This window comes from Larus michahellis, chromosome W (genome assembly GCF_964199755.1).
Source record: "Larus michahellis chromosome W, bLarMic1.1, whole genome shotgun sequence".
NCBI classification, from domain to species: domain Eukaryota; kingdom Metazoa; phylum Chordata; class Aves; order Charadriiformes; family Laridae; genus Larus; species Larus michahellis.
In genome coordinates, this window is record NC_133929.1 from 7677988 (window position 1) to 7704525 (window position 26538).

Below are 26538 nucleotides of genomic sequence, written 5' to 3' on the forward strand. Positions count from 1 at the left end.
CCCGAGGGGATGCCATACTGGACCTCATAGTCACCAATGCGAGTGAGCTCATCGGGGGTGTCAAGATTGGAGGCAGCCTGGGCTGCAGTGACCACGCACTGGTGGAGTTCACAGTCCTGAGGGATACGTGCCAGGTGAGGAGCCTAGTCAGGACCCTGAATTTTAGTAAAGCAAGCCTCCGGCTCTTCAAAAGGAGTTAGTCAGTAGGACCCTCTGGGAAACGGTCCTCAGGGACAAGGGGGCAGAACAGAGCTGGCAGATCTTCAAGGATGCTTTCCATAGAGCACAAGAGCTCTCGATCTCCAGGTGTAAGAAATCAAGCAAGAAAGGGAAGAGACCAGCATGGCTGAGTCAAGACCTGCTGGTCAAACTAAAAGGCAAGAAGGAACTGGACTACAAAAGGCAAGCAGGATCAGGTATCCCGGGAAGAGTATAGGGACGCTGCCCGGTTATGTAGGGATGAGGTCAGGAAGGCCAAGACGTGGTTGGAGCTGAACTTGTCAAGGGATGCTAAGAATAAGAAGAAGGGCTTCTACAGGTATGTCAACCAGAAAAGGAAGGTTAAAGAAAGCGTACCCTCCCTGATGACCAAGAATGGCAAACTGGTAACAACAGACGAGGAGAAGGCTGAGGTTCTCAACAACTTTTTTGCCTCAGTCTTCACTGCCAGCCTCTGTCCTCACGCCTCCCGAGTTGAAGGACTGCAAGACGGGGACCTGAGGGACAAAGTCCCTCCCACTGTAAGTGAAGACAAGGTTTGTGACCACCTGAGGAACCTGAACATACAGAAGTCCATGGGACCTGATGAGATGCACCCCAGAGTCCTGAGGGAATTGGCTGATGTAGTTGCCAAGCCACTCTCCATGATATTTGAAAAGTCATGGCAGTCAGGTGAAGTCCCTGGTGACTGGAAAAAGAGAAACATCGCACCCATTTTTAAAAAGGGTAGAAAGGAGGACCCTGGTAACTACCGCCCTGTCAGTCTCACCTCTGTGCCTGGGAAGATCATGGAACAGATCTTCCTAGAAGCTATGCTAAGGCACATGGAAGACAGGGAGGTGATTTGAGACAGCCAGCATGGCTTCACCAGGGGCAAGTCCTGCCTGGCCAACCTAGTGGCTTTCTACAATGGAGTGACTGCATCAGTGGATGAGGGAAGAGCAACGGATATCATCTATCTGGACTTCTGCAAGGCCTTTGACACGGTCCCCCCCAACATCCTTCTCTCCAAGTTGGAGAGATCTGGATTTGATGGGTGGACTGTTCGGTGGGTAAGGAACTAGCTGGATGGTCTCATCCAGAGGGTGGTGGTCAATGGTGGTCCTGCACTTGGGTCGGGACAACCCTCATTATCAATACAGGCTGGGGGATGATGTGATAGAGAGCAGCCCTGCGGAAAAGGACTTGGGGGTACTGGTGGATGAAAAGGTGGACATGAGCCAACAATGTGCGCTCACAGCCCAGAAGGCCAATTGCATCCTGGGCTGCATCAGAAGAACCGTGGCCAGCACATCGAAAGAGGTGATTCTCCCCCTCTACTCTGCTCTCGTGAGACCCCACCTGGAGTACTGTGTCTATAACTTTTTTTTTCAGAAGTTTAATTCATGAAGCTAGCTTCTGTTCACATTTGGCATAATAAATTTTGCAGTTATGGGGTTTCTGTGATCACAAATAGTGGTTTCTAGGCAACTTCACAGGAGAAAAAAGCTGGTTTCCCCAATGGGTCCACTGAAAGGAAGTCTTTTCTAAAAGATGATAAATTTTTAAATTGACCAATTCTAGATACAGTCAAAAGACAAAATGTGGATTTTGTTTTTTAGCAATGAGAAGGATAATTTTTTTTCAATGGGATGCAGGTGTAATCCTACTGTACTGATAGCTCTCTGTATAAGACATAAGGAAACAGCCAGTATCTGCATTTGCCTGTTCATGACACAGGGGACCATCATCATTACTGTGAAGATAACTGAAAAAAAGCAAAAGCTTTCTGCTGAGATTCTAACAGAATTCATGCAATATGGAAATTTACTGGGTGAAGAAGTAGAACCATGTATTTTTGTTCTCTGCAATCACTTTAACAACTAACATCTTTCAGGGCTTTTTGCGTCTTTCTTTCTTTCCCCTCCCTTTTAAGCCATAATCATAGAGGGGAACATCTCATTAGGGATGGATCTGTGTGGATCAGCAGATAAAGTTTATATAAAATTTGGGGAAACACAGAGGTCTTTGAAGCACTCTTTGTGAGGGATGCTCCTGGCTGTCCCATGGGGTTCGGGTGCTTTGGCTAAGGCAGAGCTTCGGTTCAACCTACCTGCCAAGGATCCTCTGTCCTCTGGGTCTGCGGGGAAAATGACTGTGCCAGGCAGGAGCACCTGGTTGTGCACCTGCAGTAGGAGTCCACCTCTGGGCAGAGGCAGACCCAAGGCTGCAGGGAGCCTCCTGCTCCTCTGGGCTGTGAGTGCAGGAGGTCTGAGCCTTCCTTTTCCTTAAAGCACATCCCTGTTGTTGTCAGGCTCTCGGCAGGTTTGACGCGCTCCATGAATCACTTCCTGGTGTGGCAGGTCCTCCCCCCTGCCCACCTTTCTGGGATCAGCTATGTCTGTCTCTGGAGGAGGTTCTCTTCTGCAAGCTCCCTCTTCCCATCAGTGACCTGTCCCATGCTGTTTGCTACAAACAAGTGCTTTCAGTCTCTTTCACAGGCATCCTCTTCATAGGGTGTCTTCTCCTCTGGTGCCTGTGCCACAAGGCAAGGTCAGGTAATGGAGATGGCAGCTGCCCAAAGGAGCCTGCGTAAGGCTCCAGGGTCTTCTGGCCTTTCTGAGGAGGTGACCTGAAGTTATCAATTGTCTCTTGGGGTTTCATCAGCATGTGTGCCTCAAAGTGTAGCGCAGAGCTGGAATGCTCTCCCTGTGACTGAAGGGAGCAGGTCTCCTGGGGAAAGGGGTTGTTGATGCCACTGGGGTTGTATTACAGCTCTGCGTGTCCAGGATTGCCACAGGCCTGGGAGGTTCCCCTCGCCCTGCTGGAGGTTGGAAATGAGTGGCCATGCTGTGACTCATCTGTGCAATGGTCCTGCCCCATAGTGAAGTACTCCAAGAGACAGGCAGGGCACGGGCACGGGCACAGGCACACACTTTGTGCTAGGTTCAGGTGGTCTCAGTACTGGGCCTGGATCTTATTTTGTCCAGACTGTGAGGGAAATGGGCAATCATATTCCCATGCTGAGCAATTAATTTTTTCTGTTCTTAGTTTAGGTGGACCTATCGCTCTGAAACTGCACCGGTACTGTCCATATTTCAAGTGCTTGCTGTGTTTGTTTTGTGAAAATAAGTGACTGGGTTGCCTCATGAACCTGTAGGTAATTTGGCTGAAAATACAGGAGTGTGAATAATAACTGAAGATTTTCCTCTCAGTCCCGCAGACACCGTCTGTCATACCTCAGGAACCAAACTCGGCTACCAGCACCTCCATTGCTGTCTACTGGGCTGTGAATGACAGGGACACCATTGACTGCTTCCAGGTCTATTGTATGGAGGAGCCACAAGCCAGCAAAGATGGGGGGTGTGTGTGTAAGGCCTTGCCTTTGCAATGGCAGCAGCCCTTTCTGCTCTGTCTCGGGTCAGCAGAGGGGAGGCCAAGTGGCAGGAGAGGGCCCAGGATGCATAGGACTAAGGAAAGGTAACAGTGGAGGTGTCGTGGTTTTGGCCGGATTGGCCAATCAGAACGACAGATGGCCCTCCCCCCCCCCCCTCAGAAAGGAAAGGAAGAGATAAGGAGATTTATGAGTTTTTAGAAAAAGAACTAAACTACTTCAATGAAAATAATAATAAATAAGGAAATAGTAATTAATAATAGAATAATAAAAATTAAAAAAAAGTATACAATATATACAAAACCTTATCCAGCTCCCAGGATGACGATCGCGTCACCAGCAGACACAGGGAAAGTCCCAGACTGGAGTCAGCAACGGACAGGAGCTGAATTCCAGAACTAGAATCAGGAATGCTCAGATCGGGATCAAAGGCAGACAAACAGACAGGGTCCTCCTCAGACGTCGGCCATTGAAGAAAAGAGGGCGAGCCACTTGCCCCTTTGATCCCTTAGCTTTTATACTGAGCGTGATGCAGATGGGATGGAATACCCTGTTGGTCAGTTTTGGGTCACCTGTCCCGTCTGCTCCTCCCTGCAGGTGGGACCCCTCTACGCTTCTCCACTTCTGACCCTCTAATGGGGCAAACAGTGAAGTGAGCTGACCTTGGTTGTTACAGCAATAAGTCTAAGCAAGAGCCTCTGTGCATACCATTCCTTGGTATAATCAGGTCTTATCCCTCTGAGAGTGAACAGTTTCCGAACAATATGCTGTTAATTTCAGAGTTTAGTCAGTTAGAATAGGCCCAGCTAAAAAGTAAAATTACAAATCAGAAAATTGGTTCTGTTTTACCTCAAACCAGGACAGGAGGAGAGTGCAAAGTAGATGCCATTCCTTCTTCTCCCCTTCGTCCCCCAAAATGCAAGGTAAATAGCGTGATCTACAAAGTACAGGGCAGTTGCTTGCAGAGAAGCAGCAACATCCCTGTTTAGGTGCCCTTTTATGAAGTGGCCTGACCAGGCAGCAATGCATGGAGACCTCTACCATGCTTAAATTATCTTCTGTCACAGTAGTTTTATGACCATGAAATAAGCATGAGAAATCTAAAACAGGTATTCTGGCCTCGCAACACATAAACGGGTGTCCTGAATGCCATGGGGGATGATTTCCATGCTGATCCAGTAAAGGTATTCATAATACCTTAAGGTTGCGACTGATCTTTTTCAGTATTTTCATGCATTATAAAGATTGTATAGACCAGCTCTCTGGGTGAAATCCTAGTTTTGCTGAAAAGAAACATTTCAATTCTTCACATTCATCATATTGAGATTATTTTTATTCTTAATGTCTCAATGCAAACATCAGATGAATGTTTTGTGTGTGTGCGCGCGCTTGTGATTTCTCCCTCCCAAACAGTGCTTACCCTACCACAATTCCCATTATCTTTGCAGATGTTGAGCCAATACTTGAGGAAGTATGCAGTCTCAAAGCCATAGAGATTGGAATAGTTTGAAATACTATAACAGGCCATCACTTTTAATCGGGGGAGACAATGACACCTAACTGGCTTTAGAGCATTTCTGCTTGCTAATTAGTAAAAGTAACAAGTAGAATTCAGATATCACTTTTATGGGAATTTTGTTGGAAAACATTTATTCTTTATGATTGTCTCTTAAGACTGTAATTTGATTTAAAGCTATTAGCTCATCACTCTTTAAATCACAGCTTTCCAAATCTATGTCTACGTGTTAGTGTACTACAAAGTGAAGAGCATTATCTCATGATGTAACACTAATTTGCTAGTAGTTTCTCATTAGTATAGGTGCCTGGGACATGATTTTAGCTGAGCCTATGGTTTTCCAATGTATTCCAGATCAGTGACCATCTAAACAGTGCAAACACTTCATACAGATTAGAAACTTAGCTCTTCCACTCTTTTAGATGTCTTTAATTTTGAAGCTGTTTAGGCCTAAAGTAATTTCCAAGAAATGATGGCTCTTCTAGTCCAGTAGTTATAGTTTAAGAGGCATCTGGCAAGGGAGTGAGTGTGGTATAGAGATATCCAATGAGGTTGAGACCAGACCTGGAACTCACATGAGTATATGTGTGTATATATATACACACACAGAAATTCAGCGTGCTTGTGTTTTAACAATGTGCTTTTTGTATCTGAGACAACCCTGCACGCTCTCAAGAGAGAAAATCTCAGGCTTCCCCATATGTGTGGTTATAGTCTTAGTAACAGGAAACTGTAACAATGAACAAAGGGACAAAGTATTCTGTATTATTTAAAGTAAAAATTGGAGTACTCGGTTTATCTTTTTTTTTTCTTAAGATACCATGTTAAGTTGAAATGTGTATTTAAAGGCCCTACTTATGCAAAAGCCCTCTGTAAAAAAAAGAACATGCTTTCTAGTTCCGGGTTTTGTGCTGCTCTCCCTGTAAGGCTTTTTCAGATGTGTTCTGTCTTAAATGTAAGGTGCAATGGGTGTGGAAGCATTGCGCTATGAAAAAAATCTGCTTTTAGATCTAATTCTGATAATAGGTTTCTTTTCCCCATTCTGTTGTATCTTAGTTTTTATTTTTTTCAAGGCTGGGCCATTTGGGATCCACCAAAATTAGTATTGTGCTCAGAACAGGGAGGTTAGAGGGGAGAGGAGGCTAGAGGGAGCTGTGGTTTTATTTCACTTGGGCCTTGCACATGCAGTGTTGAGCTCTGTTGCATCTACACAGAGGTAGTAGTATTAATGTTGTCTACTCCATTTTCTGGTGGTGAGTAGTGGTGAATGCCAGTCTAGGGAGACACTGTTTAAATATGCAATAGATCATGCTGGATTGTCAGGTACAAGCATATATTGACATTTCCAGTATCTTGTCATGATTTTTTTTCTAGCTAGAGATAGCGAGTTAGCTAACTTAAGCAGTCGGTATCACTGTTTTTGACTAATGGCTTTTACCTGAATAAAGAGGGAAGAACTTGAAATACATAGTTTCTCTCAGGTTTTCCTTCTTCCTCCATATACTTGCAAATGTTTCACAAGCACTGTTTTGTCCATCTTTGTTGTTGCATTCTTTGTCAACATCTTGATCATTAAGTTTTCACTGAGCTTGCCACCAAAAAGTGGGGACAACAGAAGATGGGGGCTGCTTTTTCCTGTTGTCTGTACTGCAGCACAAACATTTGACTATGCAGTGAGCCATATCAGTACTGTAACCTAGCTGACTGCACGGCTGTACAAATACAGGCTTGGCACAAGGGAAGTGTCATTACAGGTGGGATAGATCTACCTTTTGCTACAGCAGTGTCTGTTTATCTTGTCAGGAAGCGTTAAAAAACTAAAATCAAATCAAATCCAGTCTCATATCTGTTGTGGTTTAACCTCATCTGGCAGCTAGGACCACGCAGCTGCTCACGCAGTTCTCCCCCTTCCCCCCAGAAGGGCAAAGAGAAGAGGGAGAAAAGGAGGGGAAAACTCCTCAACTTGTGGGTTGAGATAAAGACAGTTTAATAGAAACAATAACAGAAAAGGAAAATAATAATAACAACAATAATAACAACACAAGTCACTCTCACCTCCCGGTGAATTGGCACCTTCGCAATCTCACGGATTTCCCTCCCCCCCCCCCCCCCCGCCAACTCCCATTTATATACTGAGCATGAAATCATGAACAATTGTCACTTTGAATTTCCTCTGGAAGGGGAAGTGTACTGAACCATCCTTTAAGGCCTTTTACTGTGTTTTCCCCAGTGGCGAATGTAAAGTCAGTGGCCACGGTGAGACCAGATATACTTTCTACTCCCACCAGGACATATCTTTTCTCACCTGATGGTCGCAACGTACTGATATAATTGATCTGCCAGGATTGCCACAATGTTTTCTTGTCCCGAATGTGTAGGGGAGGCGCTTTACTCGGATGGTCTTTGTTAAGTCGTAAATGACATTGTGAACAGGCAGTCACTACTTGTTTGCATAGCTTAACTGATACAGGCCATCCTCGGGATATGCCTTCCTGATATAAATCGGCTCAACCAGCGTGGCCATGCTTAACAGGTAACCATTTGAGTAAGCGTTCCCATTTTTGGTCATCATTCACGACATTAATTTGTTGCAGCTGTGTGAGGCTGTCTACCTGCTGGTTGAACTGGGCAGTGATTGAGGTTGAACGATCATGTTCTTTTATCCAACCAATGTGTAGCACCCTTTGTTCTCCGATCTCTGACAGTTGCTTCCAACTATCGGTTTGACAAACTGGGACTCTGTTCACCTGCCAATCATTGGCTGCCCGGTGGCCTATCCATTCGGTGTCTCCCTTAAAAACAACATATGAGTCTGTATAAATATAGCTAGCACCATGTTGTGCGGCTAACAGGACTGCTCTAAGTTCCCCTACCTGTGCACTACCTTCACCTGTCTTGGTCACTCTTTCTCCCGTTGCCACTTCCAGTGCTGCAGCCTTGTATGTCCACTCATTGTTCTCCCTATGAGACAATGCATCAGTAAACCAGACCCCAGTGAGATCACTGTCTTCCTTCAGAGGAGGCGCTTCCTGAATGGGAGATGGTTTGCTCGGTGCAGGTTGGAACAACAGGGTACCATCTATGTCCTTTTGCAGTTTAGACATTTTAACATTACCCTCGGTAATTGGCATAATTTCTTTAATGCCTTCTAGATATGCATACCACTTACAAACCGTGGGTTTTTGGGCAATGCCAGCTGGCGGCGCTGTGCCTTTACAGACTACATCCAGGAGACGGAAAGGTCTCCGAATGATCACGCTCTGTTCTCTCCTTATTCATTCTGCCTGTTGCACCGCTCTCACTAGGGACAGTAAACCCTTTTCCAAAGCTGAATATCTCATTTCAGTATCATTGAAAGAGTGGGAACCAAATTCCAGTGGTCTCTCCGGCCCATCTGGCCCCTTTTGCCATAGGTTGCAATGAGAACCATGCTCACTAAATCCCCATTCTATGTGGATAGGGTCGGTTGGGTGTATAGGACCAAGCTGTTGGAATAGCCTTAATTCCTTTATCAACAATTCTAGTGCATTTGTATGCTGTTCAGTCATAGAATCATAGAATCATTTAGGTTGGAAAAGACCCTTGGAATCATCGAGTCCAACCATCAACTCCACTCTACAAAGTTCTCCCTTACACCATATCCCCTAACACCACATCTAAACGAGTCTTAAACACATCCAGGGATGGTGACTCCACCACCTCCCTGGGCAGCCTAATTCCAGTGTCTAGCCACTCTTTCTGTGAAGAATTTTTTCCTAATGTCCAGCCTAAACCTACCCTGCTGCAGCTTGAAGCCATTCCCTCTTGTTCTATCGCTAATTACCTGTGAGAAGAGACCAGCACCAACCTCTCTACAATGTCCTTTCAAGTAGTTGTAGAGAGCGATGAGGTCTCCCCTCAGCCTCCTCTTCCTCAAACTAAACAGTCCCAGCTCCTTCAATCGCTCCTCATAAGATTTATTCTGCAGGCCCTTCACCAGCTTCGTTGCCCTCCTCTGCGCTCGCTCCAGCACCTCGATATCTCTCTCGTATTGAGGTGCCCAGAACTGGACACAATACTCAAGGTGTGGCCTCACCAGTGCTGAGTACAGGGGGACAATCACCTCCCTCCTTCTGCTGGTCACACTATTTCTAATACAAGCCAGGATGCCATTGGCCCTCTTGGCCACCTGGGCACACTGCTGGCTCATGTTCAGCCGCTTGTCAATTAGAACCCCCAGGTCCTTTTCTGCCAGGCAGCTCTCCAGCCACACTGCCCCAAGCCGGTAGCGATGCATGGGGTTGTTGTGGCCCAAGTGCAGGACCTGGCATTTGGCCTTGTTGAAGCTCATACCGTTAGCGTTGGCCCATTGATCCAGTCTATCCAAGTCTCTCTGTAGAGCCTCCCTATCCTCATGCAGATCAACACTGACGCTTAGCTTCGTGTCATCTGCAAACTTACTGATGATACGCTCTATGTCCTTATCAAGATCATCAATAAAGATGTCAAACAGAAATGGTCCCAACACCGAGCCCTGAGGAACACCACTTGTGACCGGCCGCCAGCTGGATTTAACTCCATTGACCACCACTCTTTGGGACCGTCCGTCTAGCCAGTGCTTGATCCAGCAGATCGTATGCTCATCCAGGCCATGAGCAGCCAGTTTTTCCATGAGAATTCTATGGGGGACAGTGTCAAATGCTTTTCGAAAGTCTAGGTAGACAATGTCCACAGCCTTTCCCACATCCAATAATCGGGTCATCTTGTCATAGAAGATCAGGTTCGTCAGGCAGGACCTGCCTTTCCTAAACCCATGCTGACTAGGCCTGATCCCCTGGTTGTCCATTATATGGCTTGTAATGGCACTCAAGGTGATCTGCTCCATGACCTTCCCTGCTACCGAGGTCAGACTGACAGACCTATAGTTTCCCGGATCCTCCTTTCTGCCTTTTTTGTAGATGGGCGCTACATTTGCTACCCTCCAGGCCATTGGGACCTCCCCAGTTAGCCATGACTTCAGGTAGATAATGGAAAGCGACTTGGCAAGCACGTCTGCCAACTCTTTCAGCACTCTTGGATGTAACCCATCCGGTCCCATAGACTTGTGTGCATCCAAGCGGCGTAGCAGGTCACAGATCACTTCCTCTTTAATTGTGATGACCTCATTCAGCTTCCCCTCCCTGTCTCCTAGCTCATGAGGCTGGGTGCCCAAGGAACAGCTAGTTCCACTGCTAAAGACTGAGGCAAAGTAGGCGTTGAGCACCTCAGCCTTTTCCTCATCCTTTGTGACTATGTTTTCCTCTGCATCCAATAAGGGAGGGAGATTTTCCCTAACCCTCCTTTTGTTGTTAATGAATTTATAGAAACATTTTTTTATTATCCTTAACAGCTGTAGCTAGGTTGAGCTCTAGCTGCGCTTTGGCTCTCCTAATTTTCTCCCTGCGTAGCTTCACTACATCTTTATAGTCTTCATGAGAGACCTGCCCCCTCTTCCAAAGGTCATAGACTCTCCTTTTTGTTCTTGAGGTCCAGCCAAAGGTCCCTATTTGGCCAGGCCGGTCTCCTTCCCCACCTACTTGTTTTTCGGCACACGGGGACAGCCTCCTCCTGTGCCTTTAAGACTTCTCTCTTGAAGTATGTCCAGCCTTCCTGGGCTCCTATATCCTTCAGGGCAGCCTCCCAAGGGATTTTGTCAAGCAGTCTTCTGAACAGGTCAAAGTTTGCCCTCCAGAAGTCTAAGGTGGCAGTTTTACTAACCCCTCTCCTTGTTTCTCCAAGAATCAAAAACTCAATCATCTCATGATCACTGTGCCCTAGACGGCCACCAACCCTTACTTCCCCCACAAGTTCTTCCCTGTTCACAAGAAGCAGGTCCAGGAGGGCATCTTCCCTGGTCAGCTCATTTACCAGCTGCGTGAGGAAGTTATCCTCCACACATTCCAGGAACCTCCTGGATTGTTCCCTCTCTGCTGTGTTGTATTCCCAGCAGATATCTGGGAGGTTGAAGTCCCCCACAAGAACAATGGCAAGCGACTGCGAGATTTCTCCCAGCTGCTTATAGAAAGCTTCATCCACCTCACTGCTTTGGTCGGGAGGTCTATAGCAGACTCCCACAGCGATATCAGCTTTATCGGCCCTTAACCTAATCCAAACACTCTCCACCCCATCATCACTATACTTGATTTCCGAGCTCTCATAGCATTCTCTAACATACAGGGCCACTCCACCGCCTCTCCTTTCCTGTCTGTCCCTCCTGAAGAGCTTGTAGCCATTGATTGTGGCACTCCAGTCGTGTGAGGCATCCCACCACGTTTCTGTGATAGCCACTGTGTCATAGTTTTCCTGGCGCATCACGGCTTCAAGCTCCCCCTGTTTGTTGCTCATACTGCATGCATTGGTATAGATGCACTTCAGATGAGCTAATGATTCCAACACCTTTTTGCGAGTGTGGGAAAAGATAATTAGTATTTCCACATGTAGGCAAGGATTTTTTTTTTCAAAATGTCATTAAAATATTTTAAATCTTAAAAATGGAAATTGGGAAAAGAGGATTGAAATGCATGTTCATTAAAAAGCTCAGGCTGATCATAAAGGCACTTAAAGCAACTGGACTCTGCACAAATCCATGTGTGTATGCAGGTGCATGTGTGTATTTGTGTGTGCTCTAAAGAATGCTAAGGGCTTTTTATAATAGCTAATTTATAGCTAAGGGCTATAAATTCCATTATGATAAGTTGTTATTTTATGTTATGTTATATTATAGAGAGGTGAAACCAGAGTTGATAACTGCCGATTGTATGACCCAAATTTGCAGCCTAGTCCTCAGTAGGACTGAGGGCCATAATCTCCCCTTGCCATCAATGGGGTTTGAATGCACACAACTCAAGGGCATGCCAAAAACTTTGTCAAAACTGAGTCAGAATAAAATATGGAGAGCTTGGCTAGTAATGCTTTCTGTATTTTTATAATTGACTGGTTTGACTGGCGCAATCATAAGCCCTACCAGTGAAACATGTAAGTGTAACGTCCTGTGCATGTGTGTGTGTGGCCCTCCTAGTTTTGGTGGAAGAATACAGAGTGACAGTGAAGGAGAGCCACTGCATTTTGGAGGACCTGGATCCGGATCACTGTTACAGTGTGTGGGTCGTGGCTGTGAACTGCACAGGCTGTAGCTTACCCAGTGAAAAAGCCATTTTTAAAATGAGTATGTACATATTTTGGCATTTGATTGTTATTTTGGCATTTTATTACTATAAACTTCAGATTCTTAGACCAATTCTAGTGGTCTAACATCCATAGTGTTACTGAAACAGAAGAAACTGCTTCATTTAGCCCATCTGGCAGATAGCAGGCAACTTGCAATCATTTCCCTTTTTGCTAAGAGATAGCAGCATAATTGCTCCTGGGAGGAAACTTGAAGGTATTCAGATTTGAAGACGTTTCCAGTCTCAGGCCTTGTGACTGGGGCATTGGGGCAGCGCGTTATGAATTTATCATCTGAGTGTGCTGCAATGCTCCAGGGTAGCTCTGGGAAAGCCACCTGGCTGCTCTGTGCTGCTGCTTCTCCTGTGGAAAATCGAGGTGACGGCTGCATTTTTTGCCTCTCTGCCATCCTCCCAAATACATCTAAATTGCATTGATTTGAATGATTAACTTTTCAGGGGAAGGCCTGCTTTACCGAGGTTACATGCTGTGTCTAGCTCAGTGGAACACAAATCTCAGGTGTGGCTGAGAGGCTCTGCTGCTGTTTAAGTGGTATAAATGAGGATGAGTAATTAGACAAGTATTGTTTATGAGCTTCACTTGACTGATTCATTTTTCTGAGATTTAATTTCTTTAATAATTCGTATTGACAAAACTATTGCTTCTTGAATTACGAGCAAGATGAAGCCTCTTGTGTCTGAGGCCCTTTTGCAGATGATTTTTTTAGTGCTACCGCTCATTGCGGTTACAAAATACAGACATTTAACAATTTCATAATGGAATAACTCTGTACAACACTGAGTGTATTGTTGAAATCACTTGGCAGCAACCACAGCTTCAAGCCTTTTGCTTAATCCACTAGACTTCAAATTTGTTGATAACTCTCCTTGATATTCAATTTGCTATTCATATTTTTAGCAAAGAAGATTTTCCAAAGAATTCGAAGTAGAAATTCAAATTTTATGACATCAACAATGTACTTGTGAGCAACTACAACAATGTAATTGTGAGAATTCCTGTGAAATGGTCAAATAATAATGAGTTATTACAAGCTAATAAATCATAATTTAAAAAGGGGTTCTCACCTCTCTGAAACCGTTATATTTAAGAACTGTATTTGCCTTTTGGCATCAGGCTCATCATTCTTTTTCCCAAAACTGAAGCCTTCTGAAGAAGTTAATTTCCTCAAGTCTTTGATACCTTCCTTTGGTCTGTTTCTTGAAGAAGACAAATAAACTAAATCAAATAAGGACTCATTAAATACCTTCCCTCAAGCTAAGCGAACTCCCTCTGGAGCACGTTGAGCCCCAGGTGGACTTGAGGGGACACTGCAGAGCACTGACTGATGCAAAACCGCTGCATCCCCTTAAGGCCAAGGGTGATCACCAGTAATGGAAACCAGTTCTTCAGTGTGAGCCTGGCTACTTTGATATGAAGCTAGAATACTTTGATTCTTCGAGTAGTCCAATTATTAGCAATATAAACTCAGAAGCAAGAATTTAGAGAGTTTGTTTTCAGTAATTCAGATTAAAAGTTGGCACATACAAGAAAATCATTTGCTGGTATATGCAGTAATGGGAACGTACACATTAATAGTGGATCAAAGCTGTGCCTCTTCCAGGTGTTGAGAACCCCTCCAAGGCTTCCCTATTGGAATTGCATGCATAGAGGTGACAGTGGGCCTGGGGAGGTGTGGGGAACACAGCATGCTGCTCCTGCTCCTCCACCTCCCAAACTCACAGTCTGTCCTCCCCTCTCCTGGAGAACATGCTGTTTCCAAGCAGTATTTTCTGTGAGGGAATGATGCTGAAGGCAGCAAGTATCCCTCTATAGCCCCACCTTCCCCCACCCCATCCATCTCAAATTGATCTCCAGATGAAGGCTCTTTGCAATGCTAAAGACATAGGAGTGAATGCACCTTCTTCTGTCATTCAAAACCTATGTGATTCTCATCCTGTATCTGAGGGACAGAGTAAGAACTTTCCCTTTTCTGCTCTTTGCCTCTTATAAGATCATTTATACAAGTGCTGGAATATTACCATATATATTCTAATTAGTACAGCTTGAGTAACTGCAGTTAATTTGTTAAAAATCTCAGAAGCGCAGTAACAACTTTTTTCTGGTATGCTGACTCCATCTACTCTTTAGACAGATAATTTAAATTTTAAAAAATACTTGATGTCTTGTGATGTATTGTTTGCACATACATAAATGTGGGTATGTGTGTCAGTTTCTGAATGCAGATATTGCAGATTTAGCAATTTTTCATTCTTTAGAAACAGATGTATTTAAAAGCAGACAATAATTAAATACATCAGAAGAGAATTAAAGGATTGTTGATAAGGGAGCTATACAGATTTATTACCAGATGAGAATCTATCCCACAGACTCTTTTCTCTGCTGAATACCTAGATTAGCTCTTCAACTATTTTTCTTACAAAACAGAATGCATCTGGAATGCTGGTTGTAGTTCTATAAGATTATCTTGTCATAAAATTGTCTACTTTCTACTCTCAACCCCATAATCATTATACTTGATTTCCGAGCTCTCATAGCATTCTCTAACATACAGGGCCACTCCACCACCTCTCCTTTCCTGTCTGTCCCTCCTGAAGAGCTTGTAGCCATTGATTGTGGCACTCCAGTCGTGTGAGGCATCCCACCACGTTTCTGTGATAGCCACTGTGTCATAGTTTTCCTGGTGCATCAGGGCTTCAAGCTCCCCCTGTTTGTTGCTCATACTGCATGCATTGGTATAGATGCACTTCAGATGAGCTAATGATTCCAACACCTTTTTGTGAGAGTGGGCCCCATTTCCTACCAGACCCTTCTCAGGTGCTTCAATGATTTCTGAACATCTATCACTTCTCTCAAATGAAATGGCAGAGTGAGAGTCCTCACTAGTCCACCATCCTTCAAGCCCTGGCATGCCTCCCTTGGGTTTAGTCCTGACAGGCCCAGTTATCTCCCCTTCCCCCCTCATATCTAGTTTAAAGCCCTGTCAATGAGCCCTGCTAACTCCTGCCCCAAAATTCTTTTCCCCTTCTGGGACAGGTGCATCCCACCTGCCACCAGCAGGTCAGGTGTCTCGTATAGCAGCCTATGATCAAAAAACCCAAGTCCATTCCCATGATTTTCCTTTTTTGAGCAAATTGTATAGGGGATGAGCGATAGTGGAAATACCAGGAATATGTTTGCGCCAATAACCTAAGGCTCTTAAAACGCGATGTAACTCCTTTATGCTAGATGGGCTTTATCCCTGTTCTATTTTTTCTAGGGTGTCATGGGGAATAGAGGCAGCTCCTTTAATCCACCAGACTCCCAGAAATTTAATCTCCTGCACTGGTCCCTGACATTTTGAGTCTGGAATTTCCAATCCTAATTTGATCAGTGTTCCTTGAATGTTTTCCATTGTGTCTTTCCACATTCGTCCATCAAATCCTAGAATGTCAGTGTTTGCAGCACTGACTACTTCTGCTCTGGTTAATCTCCGCTCCCCTGGCAACCAGAGAGTTACTTTTGCAGTGGGGCATTCCTTCACTACTCCCTCAATTCCTGTGAATTTAACCCTGTGTTGGACAGGTTTATGCCAAGGGTTTGTGCTGTTTCTTTAGTGATTACTGACATTTGGGCCCTAGTATCAATGAGAAAATTTATCAATATTTTTTGGGGTCCAACGGGAATGGCAATAGTAGGTTCAGAGCATTCATCAGAGAGCCATTGAATTGCTAGTACCTGCCAGGCAGGGTGGCTCACTGTCGTCGTCCCCCCCCCCGGGATACAAGTTTTTTTGCTGAGCACTAACTACAGTAGTTTTCCTGTTATGCTGGGGTTCTGCCTCAATTAGGTTGTGCTCTGGCGCAGAAGGAGCACTTTCTTTTTGGGTTGGGTTTTTTTGAGCTAGATAGCTTCCCTCAGATGAGTTATTCCTTTTACACAGAGATTGGACTAGGGAACAGAGATCCTCTGTAGAGGCACCGTGTAGAAATTGTTGAGGTACACCCAAATTTAGGGCTTTGCACCACAACTCATTCCGTTCCTTATCAGATCTGAATCTCCCATCAAATTTAGGATTCTGGGTATGGACTTGGCAAACTCGTCGGGAAAGATCTGGGGTTTTTCCACTGGATGAACTGACCCAGCCCATTCAGCATCCATACCTATCTATTTCTTGTACAAACTCGCTCCAGGTGGGTATGGGGGCTTGCTGATCTCATCTATGAACGCAACCAGCATTTTCATGAGCAGCTTGTATGCGGTCCTGAGCATTTGCTACAAACATCTTAAGACAATCAGGAAGACTGTGAATAAGAGGGGTTAATCGTGCCAGGTCAACGGGAGCTGGCATTGAGGATTTCCTTAAAGCGTCTCTTTCATACATCGCTTGTATGCAGGCTGCTTTCTGTACTGCCTCAGCCAGATCGGAGTAACCTGTAGCTTTAATCTCCAGTAGTTCCCCTCTCTCCTGGGGTTTTATACCACCTGCCCAGTATGCTGCTCGTGCAATTAAGGAATAATTATGATCTCCTGGCATGGTGGTTAAAAATACTCCTGGTCTCCAATAGCCTCCGGCTTCCTCCTCGCTTAACATAATTCTGTCTCTCCCCGCAAGAGAAACTCACCACACATACTCAACTTCCGATTCCCCCGACCGCCTGGAGAATTTGTCCTGTATTTTTGCCAATTCCACCGGTGACCACAGAATTGTACGCACAGTGGTGTGAATCTCATCATTGCTGTCAACAGCAGTTTCAGTTTTAACCAGAGGTCGAACAGGAGTCAGTTGAGGTTCAGAATCAGGGGTCCCTTTGATCTCATCATCATCACTGTCAAACCAAATATCTCCATTCCAAGTTTCAGGGTTTGTTCTACACATTAATCTACGAATCTGCCTGACCAGAGCAGAAGGTTGCATCTTATCTAATAGCAGATTCATCCTTTCTAACAGTTAAGACGATTATTCTCACTCACAAGTTTATCAACTTGGATTCCTAGTTTTTCTCCTATCTCCCTCTCAAAGGCTAATGATGACTTCAGCACCTCATTTTCCGATTTCAAAATTGCATATTCTACAGCAGAAATTTGAGTGAGAGCAGGGGCTTCCTTAGCTTCTTGCTGAGCACAAGATAAACAGGCTCCTAAAACCGCACAAATGACACCTTTACCTTTTTTCACTCCAATCTTTTGCGCAGCCTGACGCTGCTCAATGTGTTCTAACACTTTCTCTTCATCCTTCCAAAACTTTTGAGCCCACTCCTTCCCAGCCTGGAAAGGGGCACAGTTATATTTTTGCAGCAGCTTATCCATGGCAATTCTGCCAACTATGCCAATTTTTCTGTTGCGTTAAAGGGTAAAGGAATTTGGCAGAAAATAAACCCCCTTGCATTCCAGCTTGTCTTCAGATATCAGAGGGGCTGGGGGCGGCTGAGCTTAGATTCTGAGTGATGCCCAATTTGGCACTATAGGTCCGGTCACGTTCAATGTATTGAACTACCACAATTACGAACGCAAAATAGCACAATGCACTTTTGGTCTAATTGTGTTCAGTGAATTATCACAGCCAGATTTAAGGAGTTTGGTCGCATTCTCATGGCTAGATTAATGAATAGTGCAGTTTACTGAGGCAACAGAATTGCAGATTCTTTTGGATTGCCGGTGATAATACACTGTCTGCAAAGCACGTGCAAGTAATATAGCAGCATAAACCAACTCGAGTAATATCGTAGCATGAAACAACTCTAGCAGTAATATTGTAGCATGAAACAACTCTCTACAGAGATTTCTAAGTTTCTCGGGGAAGCACTTGTTATAGAGTGTTTGGATCTCACCCAATAGGCGTCCCTATGGGGGGGGAAGAGAGGCTCAGCCCATTGACTGATCCCAGAGGTCAGTGATGGTTTGTGATGGTATCTTCCTGACTTGTCTGCGATGATATCTTCCCTAACATCCCTCCATTCTTAAGCCATTTTAATACTATTTTTTACCTTTCAGGTGTTGCTTGAGTGACTCTAGTCATACATACCTTTGTTATGGTTGGTGTAAAATTTCCTCGCTTCGCATTTAAAGGTATAGACTAGCAGAAATTCAGAGTGCAGACTCAGTGAGGGGTGGTCGCACCTTGGAGGCGGGTAGCTTTTAGGATGGAGGTGTGTTTTGGTATTATAATGACATTATAATGAGCAAAGTTCAACCTAAGGGCATAATTTTTACAAAAAATAAGAAACTGTTGGCTCAGGGTAACAACTATGCAGCTTATCAGTGTTTGTAGTACCATAAGTTCCCATTCCCTGTGCTAATGCACAGAGTTTGGCTACGGTATCTTCACACTGCCCCACTCTCCATGCCATTTTTTTTTCCACCTTAGAATCTGCTGACTCTAAGATTGCAAGTTATGTGGCCTAGGGAACTGCGGTGGAATGTTCCTTGCATATCAGCTGCACTCCACCCTGGAAGTTTCTTCAAGGCTGTACCTTTTCTCAAAATGTGAATATAACTTTAGTTTCTAAGTCACCTCCAGTAATTATTTCACTCCATGGTACAGAATATTCCATTGGCAATTCTGTTGTTCTGTCTATACTCCTTCTCAGCTTCTATGGGAAGCTGAAAAGAGTCCTTGAAAAGTACTGGTAGCTACTACTGGTAGCTTGGCAACAACTAAAACAATATGCATTGTTGACATTCCTTTCACAACAATCACTAGAAAGAAAATTAACTCTTTCACAGCTGAAACCAGGACACTATATCTGTCTGAGTTTGCTTCTCAGTTTTGGAGCTGAAGTCTGGAAAGTTTCTTTTGAGACTGTCAACTAAGTTGAGTCTCAGATTGTTGAGACATGGCATTTTTGCCCCCCTTTCATGGGTAATATTGACAGGGTTTTAGAATTTGGGGTTTTTAAATGCTTTTAAATGACTTATTCTGTAAATTGTATGCTATAGTCTTGAATCCATAGTTAATCTTGAAGCTGTTCTTGTAACAGGACATATAATGAGATCTTCATTGAGTTTTGAAAACTGAAGAATGACCTTTAAATGGTCAACACTTTACAGTGAAGTGTTGGTGAAATAAATCATCTTTGACATGTGTTCTTGCAATTCCTGCTTCTTGTGCCTGTTCATTTCCAGTAGTCTACTAGCCCTGGCTTGTCTGTACAAAAAGCTAAAAGAATGTACTGTGTGATATTGGAGAAACCAGTGTTTTCTCCAACACGTGACTTACTGTGGAGTGTGCTGCCATTTCAGGGCTTCTTAGGATATGAAGTGTTTTCCATGCCAACAAAAATAAGCATGTGGAATAATGTATGCTATGTATCTCTGTTGTCAAATCATTGCATACAGTAACTGGGGCCCTGAGCAGCTACTTGGCCAATTGACTTTGAAATTGAGAGACCTGTGCTTTTGCACTAGCTGCATTTTTCACTGACTTGTGTGTGACTAAAAGAGTTAACCTGCAATTAGACAGAATCAGTTTATCTTGGCTTAACTTATTTTCAGCTTCTGGATACTGTTTTCTAAGTGCTTTTTCAACATCACAGTATATGTCCCTTCCATGTCAATATTTGTTCTTGTTCTTTTACAAAACAGAGGGATTCTCTGTGTCTACTTTAGCAAGCCTACTACCCAGACATCCAGAGCTCTCTGCACCTAGACATAGATAGGAACTGGGTTCCTACAAGGAAATGATTGACAGTGCTCAGGAATAGGTGGTGTCTTGCTGGTTTGAGTCCTAGATAGGCTTGGTTCTTCAGAAGCACTGCACAGCTCAGATTGCAGCATGTCTGACTATGCACAATAGTAAAACTCCCAGGATCTTTGGGAAGTTTTCTGGAGTACTGCGTCCAGCTCTGGGGCCTCCAACATAAAAAGGACATGGACCTGTTGGAGCAAGTCCAGAGGAGGGCCATGAAGATGATCAGAGGGCTGGAGCACCTCTCCTTTGAAGACAGGCTGAGAGAGTTGGGGTTGTTCAGCCTGGAGAAGAGAAGGCTCCAGGGAGACGTTATAGAAGCCTTCCAGTACCTAAAGGGGGCCTACAGGAAAGAAGGGGAGGGAATCTTTATCAGGGAGTGTAGTGATAAGATGAGGGGTAACAATTTTAAACTGAAAGAGGGTAGATTTAGATTGGATATTAGGAAGGAATTCTTTACTGTGAGGGTGGTGAGGCAGTGGAACAGGTTGCCCAGGGAAGCTGTGGATGCCCCATCCCTGGAGGTGTTCAAGGCCAGGCTGGATGGGGCTTTGAGCAGCCTGGTCCAGTGGGAGGTGTCCCTGCCCATGGCAGGGGGGTTGGAACTAGATGATCTTTAAGGTCCCTTCCAACCCGAACCATTCTGTGATTCTGTAATTTTTTCCCCGAATGGGCTATTTTATAAGATTACATGCTCATCCACATCAGTGGATGTGCCAAAATGTTATCAGGAGGTATCTGATTTAAAACATCTTTTCTGCCCTATATTTTGAATGTATCTGCTTTTCTGACTTGCCTTCTGTGTCATACAGAAACTTTTATTCATTGATACAAATAATCATACTTAGATAGTGTTTCCACTAATGAAAGTCCATAATCGCTGACTTGTGTATAAAAAATATTGAGGTTTAAAAAAAAAAAAATGCCTAGGATTTTAAGGTATGCAAATACAGTGCAACTGTTCCTCCTCCTGCCTGAATAACTTTGACATTTCAACTAGTCTTTTTAGGGACATTGATATTTTTGGTGGGTTCACCTTGGTTGGCTGCCAGGTGCCCACCAAACTGCTCTATCGCTCCCTCTCCTCAACTGGACAGGGGAGAGGAAATATGACAAAAGGCTTGTGGGTCAAGATAAGGACAGGGAGATCACTCAGCAATTACTGTCATGGGCAAAACAAACTCAACTTGGGGAAATTAATTTAATTTATTGCCAATCAAAATCAGAGCTGGATAATGAGAAATAAACCCAAATCTTAAAACATCTTCCCCCCACCCCTCCCTTCTTCCTGGGCTCAACTTCACTCCCAGATTCTCTACCTCCTCCTCCCACAAGCAGCACAGGGGGACAGGGAATGGGGGTTGTGGTCAGTTTGTCTCTGCTGCTCTTTCCTCCTCACACTCTTCCCCTGCTCCAGTGCAGTGAGCCACTCACAGGAGACAGTACCTCACAGACTTCTCCAATGTGGGTCCTTCCCACGAGGTGCAGTTCTTCACAAACTACTCCAGCAGGGGTCCCCCGCGGGGTCACTGGTTCTGCCAGCAAACCTGCTTCAGTGTGAGCTCCTCTCTCCACAGGGTCACGGGTCCTGCCAGGAGCTTGCTCCACTGTGGGCTCTCCACGGGGTCACGGCCTCTTTCGGGCACATCCACCTGCTCTGACGTGGGGTCTTCCACGGGTTGCAGGTGAATATCTGCTCCACCATTAACCTCCATGGGCTGCACGGGGACAACCTGCTTCACCATGGTCTTAACCGCAGGCTGCAGGGGAATCTCTGCTCTGGCACCTGGAGCATATCCTCCCCCTCCTTCTTCACTGATCTTGGTGTCTGCAGGGTTGTTTCTCTTTCCGGCTGCTGTTGTGCAGCAGGTTTTTTCCCCTTCTTAAATACATTATCACAGAGGTGCTACCACCATCACTGATTGGCTCAGCTTTGGCCAGCGATAGGTCTGTCTTGGAGACAGCTGGAACTGGCTCTATCAGACATGGGGGAAGCTTCTGGCATCTTCTCACAGAAGCCACCCCTGTAACCCCCCCACTACCAAAAACTTGCCACGTTAAAACAATACAACATTTCAAAGATAACAAATTTCTGAAAATTTTATCAAAATAAAGACCCAGGTTGAAAAGACTTTATTAGAGTGCTTGTTGAGAGAGCATTCAATTCCTAATAGTCACAGGGGAATCTGTTGTATCAGATGTTCTGCTTCAAAAGCCAGGAAGTTTTCAGGTGTAAGTTTGCTTTTGTTAGGCACTGGAGGTTCCAACTGCAACTTAGAATTTGGTTTTAGACCATTTTTTATTAATTCTGCTATTTTAGTATAAATACTTAAATAACGAACCAAAAAACACTTGGTAAAGAAGAGAAAAAGGGGTTGCCAACATCACCAACTCCTTATTAAATTAATAGTGTGGGACGGTGTGCTATGCTATCTCTTTAGGATGATACAAAATGATGCAGGTAAAGAATTGGATGAATATAAAGTTCTCTGCCACATTTCCATTGGAATGGGTACCATGGCATTTCTGTTACATCATTATTCTCTCTTCTTGTTTTGTTTTCCACAGGTCAGTCTCCCTCCCTTAATCCCTGTACTCAGATTGTTTTTTTGACATTGATTCCTACTTACCCACATGACAATTTAAGGTTGCCATGGCCAAAACCAAATGCATAATTGTTTGCCTTCGCTAGAAGTAATACCACTCCTCTGGAGTCTTTTCCTGTAAGATATTTTCCAGGGACTTCTATATGAACCAGTCACAGAACCATTTCCAATAGTAAATAACTTTTACAATTTGGACAGTAACTTAGAGCATGTTGTGATTTCCCATTCACCAAACTAAAGCTACTAAGTCAATTTGAATTCTAAAACCAGCTATGACTCATTCCATTTAACATTAGTATCACCATTGTGCAGTGCAGTTTGACTAAGAGGGGAGTCCAGCAATGTCTTTGCTTATTGATATACACTTTAATGTTAGAAGCCGTTTCATCAATTCATTGAGGGGTTTGTCATTGTCTTCTAAAGTTATTTGACATCTAAGGAACTTTAAAAATCTAATGTTTGAATAATTCTTCACTATTTTCAGTGTCTGATCTGTAATTTCATAGGACTGAAATTATTTTATACCATGCTCTGTATTTCTACTGTCTTTGAAACTTCTTTGTTCATGTGTAAGACTAGAGCTAATGAGCAAAGAATGAATGTGGATGAAGCATAGATGCTGTGGTGTGGGCAAAGGTGTAGGGGAAGGGACAGAGTTTACAAGCTGGGGTTTGAACCTTTCCTTCCTAAAAATAGGCATTACTGGGCATCAATATGTCTATTGTAGATTCATAAAAATAAATGTTAAAAACATAGGCTACAACTTACCCTCAGAAAAGCAAAGTATTGGAGCTGGCCAAAGCTGATTAAGCCAGCAGGCCTAGCAGCTGTCTTGTGGCATATCAGCAAGGCCTGGTCTTCTGATCACCCATGACAAAACATAAATTCATAGAAATGAAAATATGAGCAGATCACTAAATCACTGTATCTTATGTCCATTAAGTACTGCATGATATCTGATTTCAAGCTGAAACACTTCAGTTGCTCAAAACTTCACATCGTTGAAAATCTAACATACAGTATGTAATGATGTTTCTGGCGAAGGTAAATGTATTTTTTTTCTTAACCTTATAGGTTTAATGAATGGTTCTAGCCCATTTTTCTCCCCTCAGCTCCTGAAAAATTGCTGGTATTATTTTTGATGGTACGCTAACTCAGAAGTGTTCAAAGATCTAATGCTAAAAGCTGATTGTTAAATGGGAACTAAACAGTTTAGAAAACAGCTTGAAGGCACGTTCTGTGCAGTATTATGTAGCTATAAAACATATTCTATAAACTAAGGCATTGAACTTATAGGTAAATAGGTGCATATATGTATTAACTTCTAATTGAATACAGAAAACTTTCCAAGCTTTTTAGGAACAACTTCCTAAGCTTTTACTGACCATGAGTAAACCTGACTCAAACCCAAAACACAATAGCAAAAGCAAGTCTAAGAATGTAAGTGTAAAACTAGATAAACTGCTGGTGGTATGGGAGAGATTTTGATCTGGTTGCTCAGTTGTAGCTTCTATTTTTTTTTTACTATCTCAAAGCTTGTTTTAAGACATCAAAGTTCTTATTATATGCATGTAATATAGAAATCAAAATTTTAAGATGTACTCACTTCACAAGTATGCTGAGTATGTTTTGTTCGAGTTGTCGGTCACTTTCTGTCCAGAAAAAGATTTTTATTTCAGAGCAGTTTCCATGCAACAAGAAGCCAATGTTATGCAATACTATCCCACAAGCTACTATATATATATATATCAGACTTCAGAGCATTTTTAGGAATAAGGAAAATTCTGTGTTTTTCTATTGCTTTGGATTGTGTTTACAGAGCTTGTTGACTCAGACTCCTGAGAAACCACTGGTCGTGTTTGGATGCCATAGTTGACAAATTAGTTTTGACTATAGCTGCACTTCTAATCACTCTCCTTATTTCTTTTCAGGGATCCCTCATGAAGCTGCTGAGAGTAACAAAAGCTTGCTACAACTTTAAAAACAAGCCAGGGAGAGTATATTTTAAGACTGTAGCTGGGCACTGGGAGAAAGCTGTAGTCTTGTTATGCTGTCATTTTGAAAAAGAAAAAAGGTCTTTGACCTGTCCTAAATCTGAGGATAATCAGCAAATGCCTGAGAGATCATGCAGGGGATTCATGTTGTCTGATATGGGGAGAAATCACCTTGGATGACAGATATTACAGAGGCTCAGAACTCACTGTGTGCAAAAACGTGTGTGTGATTCCTATCGAGAGAGTTTGCAGTCCTTGGGACTGACAGAGCACGTATGCTGAGCGTGCAGGCTGCCACGTGGCAGGGTCTGCTGTGCCCATCCTGGTCTCCCATCTCCTTGCCACAGGTGGCACTCAAGGGATGGCGATCAGTGCCTGGTGACGTTTTTTTTTTCCCCCTGCTCCTTTTTTTTACTCAACTCCTCCACTGGTGTTGCGTGAAAGCAGCAAAGCGGTTTTGGCAGGGGTGCAGTGTTGGCATTCAACTTTCGGTAATCTACTGTGAAACGCCATTGCCCGGTTGGTTTCTTTACTGGCCACACCGGTGAATTATAAGGTGAATGAGTTCTTTTAATGATGCCTCTTTTTTCCAAATCTAATACCACCTTGTGAGCTCCTGCAAGTGCAGCTGCAGGCACTGGATATTGATGGACGTTGGTGATTTTTGAGGGAGGCAAAGGTATAGAAGTTTCTAATAGACTCAGTTTCACTGTGTCTAATCCTTTTTTGCATCCTGCAAAACTCCACGCAGTTCCATCTGGGAATTTCCACATTTGCCCACGCAGCACATCAAATCCTAGGAGGTTAGTACGCGAGGCACCCACCAACACTTCTGTCCTGGTCAGTCGCTGTTCCCCTGGCAACCAGAGGTTAATTTTTGCGGTGGGGCATGTTTTTACCACACCATCAATTCCTGCGAAGTTGACTCTGCGTCTGGTGGGATTTATACCTAGAAGTTGTGCCATTTCGTTAGTGATTGCAGACATTTGGGCTCCGGTATCAATAATAAAGTTTACCGACATCCTCTGGGGTCCGACAGGAATGGCGATAACAGGTTCGGAGTCTTTATGAGAGAGCCATTGAATTGCTAGTACCCGCCGGACAGGGTGGCTCACTGCCCTCCCCGGGGATAGGAGTTTTTTGACTGGGACTCTGACAAATCAATCAAGTTATGCTCCGGTGCAGAAGGCACAATTTTCTCACAGCTTGGGGATTCTCTGGTTAGACTTTTCTCCCCAGCCGAATTATTCTTTCTAGTTAGAGATTGGACCAGTGTACGGAGATCTCCCATAGGGACACCGTGCAAGAATTGTCAGGGTACCCCTAATTGTAGGGCTTTATGCCACAACTCATTTCGGTCCTTATCAGGCTTAAACCTTCCCTCCGATTTAGGGTTTTGAGTGTGAGTTCGGACTTGGCGAACCTTTCGGGGGTGTTCAGAGGATTTCTCACTAGTTAGGCTGGCCCAGCCCATTTGGCGCCCGTATTGGTCTATTTCCTGTACATATTCATTCCAGGTGGGTATGTAGTGACGCCGGCCCTGCTACGAGTACCCCGAGCCTCTCGTATGCAATCTTGAGTGCAGACAATGAATGGTTTCAGGCAATCGGGAAGACCACGGATGAGAGGGGCTAATCGATCGGGGTCGATAGGGGCTGACATTGGGGATTTCCAAAATTCTTCTCTGTCATACAAGCTGACAAGCTGCTTTCCGTACTGCCGCACACAGATCAGAGTAGCCTGTAGCTCTAATCTCTAATGGCTCCCCCCTCTCTCGCAGATCCATACCACCTGCCCAATAGGCTGCTCGAGCGGTTAGGGAATTATGATCTCTGGGCATAGTAGTTAAAAACACTCCTGGTCCCCAAGAGTCTCCTGCTTCTTCCTCACTCAGCATAATTCTGTCTCCTCCTTCAGAAGAAACTCGCCACACATACTCAACAGCTGATTCTTCTGGCCGCCTC

The 26538-nt window shown here is 44.2% G+C and overlaps 1 protein-coding gene across 1 annotated transcript in view; it reads left to right on the forward strand.

Moving 5' to 3' along the window:
- The first annotated feature begins 9411 nt into the window (after positions 1 to 9411).
- Positions 9412 to 26538, forward strand: part of LOC141735691 (homer protein homolog 1-like) — a 126232-nt gene continuing 109105 nt past the window's right edge. The window contains exon 1 of the mRNA XM_074568778.1: positions 9412 to 25377. The gene's annotated coding sequence lies outside the window, so the exon portion shown is untranslated. The remainder of the gene's footprint in view (positions 25378 to 26538) is intronic.